We start from the raw sequence: 9,616 nt of genomic DNA on the forward strand, positions 1-9,616 counted from the left end.
GAAAACACCCAGTCTATCTAAAGTTTAAAGCCATGACACTCAGTCAAGCTCACTAGAGAGCTACACATGATGCAAATGATTATTTTAAAAATATATAATGACACACATTTTCTGCCATCCTACAAAAATAAGAAAACCAATATCATTATAGTAATTTACTACTATAGAAAACATAAATCACAGTTTTAAAAAATCCTGTGTGATTTATCCTTGTATCAAGTCCAAGCCAGAGAAAAGGAGTCTCTTTCTTTTAAGTCTGGGTTCCTTCTTCACTCACTGTGCTGTGGAGAGTGACTATGACCTGATCTGTATCTATATTCTTCAGCACTTCCAAATTTGGAGAAACCTCAACTCAAGTGTCTAACTTTCAAAGTTTGTAAGTAAAGTAGACAGTCCACTATAACATCATTCTTATAAATGAGTATATTTACAAAACAGTACTTGATTTCAATACCAAATATAGCCAGCAGAATATTCACAACCAAGCTATAACATATATTTTGAAATTTCCCCCAGCAAAGAACATCACGCAGAAGTTCACTGATGTTGCTAGTTTATGGCCCATTTAAAATGATCCAGAAGTGGATTTTAAGGTAAGATGGCGGAGGAGTGAGGAGAGGTTGCGGTTTTAGGCTCCGGAGACCCGTCTGCAGTTTGGGCTAATTGCAGACAGAACATCTCAGTGAGCAGCTGGACATTGGTGGGAGTTGAGCCAAGGCACTGCTGGATTAGAGAAAATCCATCTGGGAACAACCTGTTTAGTGAGGATAGCGGAGAAAAAGGGGACAAAAAGGGATTCCTGACGAACGGGGAACCACCGCGGCCCGGCAGCAGTGGGCTCCAACCGCGGGGCAAACTCTTGGGCCGCCTGAGCGCGCAGGGGCTCGCGCGCAAGGGCTCGAGCGCAAGGGCACCTCAACTGGCTCCAGCGGGCAGCAAGGGAGCGCGCCGTGCCGGCAACCGCGGGTGCGCACCATAGCGGCAACCGGGGGCGCACACCAGTCCTGCAAAAAACAAGAACCTCTGACCTGCCACACTAGACCAGCTGCGGACCCAGAAAAAGAAGGCAACACACCAAGGCTAAAACGGAGTAAAAACATCGCTTTTTAAAAAAATTTTTTTTTCCAAATTTTTTCTCCCAAATTTTTTCTCCCTTGTTCTTTCTTTCTTCTTAATCATTTCTTTTCTTTCCTTCTTTCTTTATTCTTTTCCTGGGGTTTTTTTGGGGGGTTTTTGGGGTATATATATATTTTTTTCAATATTTTTTTTTCTCTCTCTTTTTTCTTTCTTTCTTCTTTATTCTTTCTTTTCTATCTTTCTTTGTTCCTTTCTTTCTTACCTCTTGGGGTTTTTTGGGGGGGTTTGTGGTAAATTTTTTATTTTCTTCTCTTTCTCTCTTTCTTCTTTTCTTCTATTTTCTTGGGGATTTTTTGGGGGGGTGTTTTCCTTCACCTCTTCCAATAATAACAAACTTTATCTCTAACGTGTTGCATATAACCTCTCCTTCTCATCCTTTCTCTTTAATCGTTGTTTATTCATTTGTGTGTCTAGCTTAGCCCCCCTATCACTCTAAATAATATAATATAATTACTATATAAACCCAAATACAATACAATCCCACTTTCTTACTATATTATGTATTTTTCTATCCTTTTCTTCTATTTTTATTAACATACAATGTAAATATTACTAACTGGCTTGCACAGTCTCAAATATTACTAATCTATCACCCCCTCTATCAAAAATTATATTTTTCCTCCCCAAAAACAACTCTTATCTATTCTTCTTATAGTATAAAAGCTCAAATCTCTTTACATTTATATTAATACGGGCTAGTTGGCTAACGATAGCAGGATAGAGTGGGGGATACTTTTTGAGGGTGTGGGTCTCCTGCCTGGGCTGTGTGTTTATGTCTTTAACAGCATATCCACAAAAGAACTCAAGACAATGCGGATAGAGTGATTCTCAACCAACTAGCCAGAAGGAAGATCCTATAAAAGAACATCTGAAATATAACCAAACAGCATAAACAAACGACATAAAGGGTAACTCAAGAACATCAGGCTCAGGATATCAAAGAGACTGCACCACTGAAACTCCCAGACCTTCGATAAAGAATATTACACCACAAAGGAGGGAAGTCAAAACAGACTACACCCCCAAAAAATAAATAAATAAATAAATAAAAACAAAAAGAATCCAACATGGTAAGACGCAAAAATAACCCCTCAATGAAAAGAAAAGAGGAATCCTCAGAAAGAGAGATAGATGAAATAGACATAGTCCAAATGTCAGACATGGAATTCAAAACAATGGTGGTAAAGAAGCTCAATATACTCGACATCCTTAAAATCAACTATGACAACCTTCAAGGAAGTTACCAACAGCTCCAAGAAAATTACAGGGAACTTGCAGAGAACTACACCAGCATAAAAAAAGACATAGAAATTGTTAACAAGAACCAGGAAGAACTTAAGAATACAATCTCTGAACTGAAAAACACAGTAGAATCAGTCAAAAGCAGACTAAATGAAACAGAGGATCGGATTAGTGAGTTAGAAGATAATGTAGAGAAAAACTCCCAGACAATACAGCAAAATGAAAAACGATTGAAAAAATATGAACAAGATGTAAGGGAATTACAGGATAGCATTAGGAAAAATAATTTAAGGATCATCGGAATACGAGAAGAATAAGAAAAGGAACATGGAATTGAAAATCTGATAGGAGAAATAGTGACAGAAAATTTTCCGAACCTGATGAGAGAAAAAGCTATGGAAGTCCAAGAAGCACTGAGAGTTCCAATCAAGAGGAACCCCCAAAAACCCACTCCAAGGCACATCATAGTTAAAATGGCAACATTCCAAGACAAAGAGAGAATCCTAAAAGCAGCAAGAGAAAAGCAGCAAATAACATACAAGGGAGCTCCGATAAGGCTATCAACTGATTTCTCAACAGAAACATTACAAGCCAGAAGGGAATGGTCAAAAATATTTCAAGCAATGAAAAACAAAGGCCTACAACCAAGAATACTCTACCCAGCAAGACTCTCATTCAAAATAGAAGGTGAAATAAGGAGTTTCTCAGACAAAGGAAGACTGAAAGAATACATCTCCACCAAACCAGCATTGCAAGAGATGCTAAAGGGAGTGTTCTAAGAAAAAAGAAGGAAAAAACAAGAGAGGAGAGGAACAGAGGTACAAAGGGAAATGAATAAATACACGTCAATAATAACCTTAAATGTAAATGGATTAAATGCTCCAATTAAAAGACATAGGGTAACGGAATGGATAAGAAAACAGGATCCACATATTTGCTGTATACAAGAAACACACCTGAAAACAAAAGATTTACACAGACTGAAAGTAAAGGGATATAAAAAAATATCCCAAGCAAACGGACTGGAAAAAAAAGCTGGGGTAGCAGTTCTCATATCAGAAAAAATGGATTTCAAAGCAAGGACAATAAAAAGAGACAAAGAAGGACATTTCATAATACTTAAAGGAACAATCCATCAAGAAGATATGACTTTGATAAACATATATGCACCCAACATAGGAGCACCCAAATACATAAAGCAAATACTAGAAGACCACAAAAAGGATATCAACAACAACACACTCATAGTAGGGGACTTCAACACTCCATTATCAACAATAGACAGATCATCAAAGCAAAGAAACACCAAGGATATACAGGCATTAAACAACACACTAAACCACATGGATCTAAGTGACATATATAGAACTTTTCATCCCAAAGAAGCAAAATATACATTCTTTTCAAGTGCACATGGGACATTTTCAAAGATAGACCACATGATAGGTCACAAAACAAGCCTCAACAAATTCAAGAAAATTGAAATCATATCAAGCATCTTTTCAGATCACAATGCCTTGAAACTAGAAATCAACCTCAGAAAAAAAAATCAAAGACACCCAAACTCATGGAGATTGAATAACATGCTATTAAATAATGAATGGGTTAACAATGACATCAAAGAAGAAATCAAGAAATTTCTAGAAACTAATGATAATGAGCACACAACAACCCAAAACCTGTGGGACACAGCAAAAGCAGTCCTGAGAGGGAAGTTTATAGCAATACAGGCATATCTGAAAAGGATAGAAGAATCTCAAATAAAAAACCTAACCACAATGCTACAAGAACTAGAACAACAACAACAAACAAAGCCTAGGGCAAGAGGAAGGAATGAAATCATCAAGATCAGAGCAGAACTAAATGACATAGAGACTAAACAAACAATCCAAAAGATCAACAAAACTAGGAGCTGGTTCTTCGAAAAAATCAACAAAATCGACAAGCCTCTAGCCAGTCTAATCAAGAAAAAAGAGAAGACACAAATAAACAAAATCAAAAATGAAAGAGGAGAAATCACGACTGATACCTCAGAAATACAAATGATAGTTAGAAATTACTTCAGACAACTGTATGACAAGAAATTTGACAATCTAGAAGAAATGGACAAATTTCTAGAAACATACAACCTTCCAAAACTGAATCAAGAAGAAGTGGAAAGTCTCAACAGACCAATAAAAAAGAAGGAAATTGAAACAGTAATCCAAAATCTCCCGGCACACAAAAGCCCTGGACCGGATGGCTTCACAGGCGAATTCTACAAAACATTCAGGGAAGAACTAACTCCTATCCTCCTCAAACTGTTCCAAAAAATCCAAGAAGAGGGGAAAATCCCAAACTCTTTCTATGAAGCCAGTATTATCCTAATCCCCAAACCAGGTCAAGACACAACAAAGAAAGAAAACTACAGGTCAATATCACTGATGAACATCGATGCTAAAATCCTCAATAAAATATTGGCAAACAGGATCCAGCAACACATCAAAAAGATCATACATCATGATCAAGTGGGCTTCATTCCAGGGATGCAAGGATGGTTTAATATTCGCAAATCAATAAATATAATACATCACCTAAACAGAATGAAAGACAAAAATCACATGATCATATCAATAGATGCAGAAAAAGCATTTGATAAAGTACAACACCCATTTATGATGAAAACACTCAACAAAATGGGAATAAAGGGAGCATATCTTAACATAATTAAGGCTATATATGAGAAGCCTGAGGCCAACATCATACTGAATGGACAAAAACTGAAAGCATTCCCCCTGAACTCAGGAACTAGACAAGGTTGTCCACTCTCTCCACTCCTTTTCAACATAGTGTTGGAAGTCCTAGCCACAGCAATCAGACAAGAAAAAGAAAGAAAAGGCATCCAAATTGGGAAAGAGGAAGTGAAACTTTCATTATATGCAGATGACATGATAGTATACCTAGAAAATCCTATAAACTCCACTAAAAGACTACTCGATATAATAAGTGAATTTGGCAGAATCGCAGGGTACAAAATAAATATACAGAAATCTAAGGCATTTCTGTACACCAACAATAAAATAGCAGAGACAGAGACAAAAAAGAAAATACCATTTACTATAGCAACAAGAAAAATAAAGTACCTAGGAGTAAACTTAACCAAAGAGATAAAAGACCTGTACTCTGAAAATTACATAACATTGAAGAAAGAAATTAAGGAAGAAACAAATAAATGGAAGCAAATACCATGTTCTTGGATGGGAAGAATCAACATCATCAAAATGGCCATACTACCCAAAGCAATTTAGAGATTCAATGCAATCCCTATTAAAATACCAATGACATATTTCACAGACCTAGAACAAATACTCCATAAATTCATATGGAACCAAAAAAGACCCCGAATAGCAAAAGCAATCTTGAGACAGAAGAACACAGCAGGAGGAATCACAACACCAGATATCAAACAATACTACAAAGCCACTGTAATCAAAACAGTATGGTACTGGCATAAGAACAGACATATAGATCAGTGGAACAGAATAGAGAGTCCAGAAATAAACCCAGGCCTCTATGGTCAACTAATCTTTGATAAAGGAGGAAGGAACATAAAATGGAGTGAGAAGAGCCTCTTTAACAAATGGTGCTGGGAGAACTGGATAGGGACCTGCAAAAAAAATGAAACTAGACCACCAACTTACACCGCACACGAGAATAAACTCAAGATGGATCAAAGACTTAAATGTAAGCCGTGACACCATAAAAGTCCTAGAGGAAAACATAGGCAAGAAAATATCAGATATCTCACGTAACAATCTCTTCACGAATACATCTCCTAAAGCAAGAGAAATAAAGGAAAAAATAAATAAATGGGATTACATCAAACTGAAGAGTTTCTGCTCAGCAAAAGAAAACATTAGCAAGATGAAAAGGAAACCAACCATATGGGAAAACATATTTGCCAATGACATCACAGACAGGGGACTGATTTCCAAAATATATAAAGAGCTGATACGACTAAACATCAAGAAAACAAACAACCCAATTAAAAAATGGGCAAGGGACCTGAACAAACACTTCTCCGAAGAGGACATACAGAAGTTCCATAGACACATGAAAAAATGCTCAACATCATTAGCCATCAGGGAGATGCAAATAAAAACCACAATGAGATACCATTTTACACCAGTCAGAATGGCCATCATCAACAAATCAACAAGCAACAAGTGCTGGCGAGGATGTGGAGAAACGGGAACCCTACTGCACTGTTGGTGGGAATGCAGACTGGTGCAGCCACTATGGAGAACAGTATGGAATTACCTCAAAATATTAAAAATGTCACTGCCTTTTGAACCAGCGACTCCACTACTAGGATTATACCCGAAGAATCTTGAAACACCAGTTCAAAAGAACTTATGCACTCCTATGTTCATTGCAGCACTGTTTACAATAGCTAAGTGCTGGAAACAACCTAAGTGCCCATCTGTAGATGAGTGGATCAAAAAACTGTGGTACATTTACACAATGGAATACTATGCAGCAGAAAGAAAGAAGGAACTCCTGCCATTTGCAACAACATGGATGGAACTAGAGAGAATTATGCTTAGTGAAATAAGCCAGGCAAAGAAAGAAAAATACCATATGATATCACCTAATACAGGAAACTAAAGAACAACACAAACAAAGGAACTAAATAGAACAAAGAGCAGAATAGCAGTCAATAGGGGGGAGGGGAGAGGGAGAGAAGGGGGATAAGTAAGGGAAGGGATTAGTCAAAGAACCCGTATAAATGACTCATGGACATGGACAACAGGGAGGGATATGATTGTGGGAGAGGGGGTGGGTTGGGTGGGGGAGAGGAATTAGGGGAAAAGGGGACAACTGTAATTGAAAAACCAAAATAAAAATAAAAAATAAAAAATAAAAAATAAAATGATCCAGAAGTGGATGCTTAAAACAAACATATGCCTAAATGCAAAGTACTTACAGTTATGCACAGTTCATGGACCAACAGAGAACACCAACTGGATATAATAAAATTCCCCTACATAAATTTACTTTTCTCTTTTTCTTTGCCACAAAAGAAACATTTAAATTTGTTTGCAATTTGAAACTAATACAGGAACAACCAATAAACATTTGACATCATGCTTCCATTTCTCATATTCAAGTAAAGAAGTCATCAAATGCATGCACTAAAACCCCCAAGAAAGAAATCTCAGGTATCTAGCTTCTTTTCTTTTTTCCCACAGGCATTCTTAGTTCAAAAACCAAAACTCAGAAAATACTGGTGCTTAGAGCAAAACAATTTCCACTGTCATTTTAAAATAAGCATTCAAAATAAAAACTAACAGCTTGGATGATGCAGAAAGAAAATTAGGTAATGCTAAAACAAATGTTAATAATTTAGTATAATATACAAAATTACCATTTTACCTAAGTATGCCCTAAGAAAAAAGTACAGATTGTATTTACATAATTATATTCTTTGTCTTTGATTTCTTTTTCTTCTTTTTACCATCTTTGCTCATCTCTTATGTTTTCAAATTTCCCAAACTAATGTACAGAAGGCATTGTCAATACACTGTCTTTTCTTTGCTGATGTTTCAATAAAAGGAATTCCATAACTTCTTAACTCCTGAGCTTGTTTTGTGTCTACTGTTCTAGAAGGCAAATCACATTTATTTCCTACCAGGACCATGAGTACATCTTCAGTCTTTAACTCTTTTCACTTCTTCTCTATAATAGTTAATATCTTTAAATGATTTAGTATTATTTAAAGCGAATACTCAAAGAAAGCCCTCTCCAGTCCTGGTCATGTACTGGTCCCTCATTGCACCATACTCTTCTTGATCTCCTGTTTCAAGAATAGCCAAGAAACAGGTTTTTCCATCAATTATTACTTGTTTCCTGTAGGAATCCTCTACTGTTGGATCATATTCATCCACAAAGTGATTCTGAGTTGTCAAGGCACTCTTCCCTATTCCACCAGTTCCAACTACCACAAGTTTATATTCAGCCATTTTTAGCAGGCCTGGGAGCTGCTGAGCCTCTAGCTCCCACCTGCCTTCAGTGCCACCCCCAAACTTCGCCAATTATCACCCCAAACCTGGTTTTCAGTCCTAAAACTCAGGTGATCCTTTCTCCTTTCCAGAGCCTATTCCCCTCCCAGACTAGTTTCCTTTCCACCTGCCAGGCATATTTAGACAGCTGATGCTCCCAGCAGTTGTGCAGAGAAACTCCCAGCAGCAACTGGGAAGCTCCACAGTCCCACTCCGTGGAGGCTGGGGAGCGGTGTAAACCTGCCACAGATGACAGAACCTCAAGTTGGGTTCCACTACTGTAACTGAACAACAAGTGTGGTCCCATCACCTGCTGCTCATAGGCAATAACTCTAGAGGCAGAGACTGGTGGAAAGGAAAATGGAAGTTTTATTTATATGTATGTATACACACACACACACACACACACATATATATGTATATGTATATGATGTGTGTGTATACACATTGGTACACAATAGATTATTTGAGCCCACCACACCCCCGCTGTGCAAGGAGTGAGCAAGCTGCTAGCAGATGGCCACCACAACAGTTTCCCACAGCTTTGCATGAGGGGGCAGGGGGCACAGGGTTTGTTGCCCCACTGCCTCCCAGGACGTGCCCCCAGCGCCTCTCACCCTAATCTCTTCCCACCCCACCACCCCCCTTCTTTTCCTCTTCTTACAGGCCTTGCTCGTAGTACCTGCAATTCTCTGGGTCAGGCCCAAAGAGCTCAGGAAGGGGCATAAGGGCATAGGGCCAGACCCTCCTTGGCTGCACTGGGGCCACAGCCAATTGACCCACACTAGCGTGGGCCTTGGGCAAACACAGCCACCACGGCTCCCCGCCTCGGAAGGGGTACGGGGCTTGCTGGGCCCACACTGAAGGTGTGGGCTGTGGGCCAGTGGCAGGTGCTGCCCTCCTTCTATGGGAGGGCTATGGGACTGGTCTGCCATGCCAGAGGCAGGGGCAGCGGGTGGGCAGCAGCTTCTGTGGCTTTCTGCCTGGGGAAGAGGGTGCAGGGCTTGCTAGGGCCTGCCCTTCTCTGAGCTCACCACCACAGCCTCCCCATTGCCCTCCTACCCTGGAATGCCCCTGGCTAGGTTCTCATCTCAGGAACTCAGCTCCCAGGCACAGACCACCACCCAGGGGATTGGGGAACAAAAACAGGCCATTTGCACATGCTCTGCCTTGTATGGACACCCCCCCCTACACAC

The 9,616-nt window shown here is 39.1% G+C and overlaps 1 pseudogene; it reads right to left on the bottom strand.

Moving 5' to 3' along the window:
- Positions 1-7,829: 7,829 nt before the first annotated feature.
- Positions 7,830-8,381, bottom strand: LOC150001875 (GTPase KRas pseudogene; annotated as a pseudogene).
- Between the last annotated feature and the right edge of the window lie 1,235 nt (positions 8,382-9,616).

The sequence above is a fragment of the Furipterus horrens genome, unplaced genomic scaffold (assembly GCF_987537825.1).
Source record: "Furipterus horrens unplaced genomic scaffold, mFurHor1.1.pri manual_scaffold_9, whole genome shotgun sequence".
NCBI classification, from domain to species: domain Eukaryota; kingdom Metazoa; phylum Chordata; class Mammalia; order Chiroptera; family Furipteridae; genus Furipterus; species Furipterus horrens.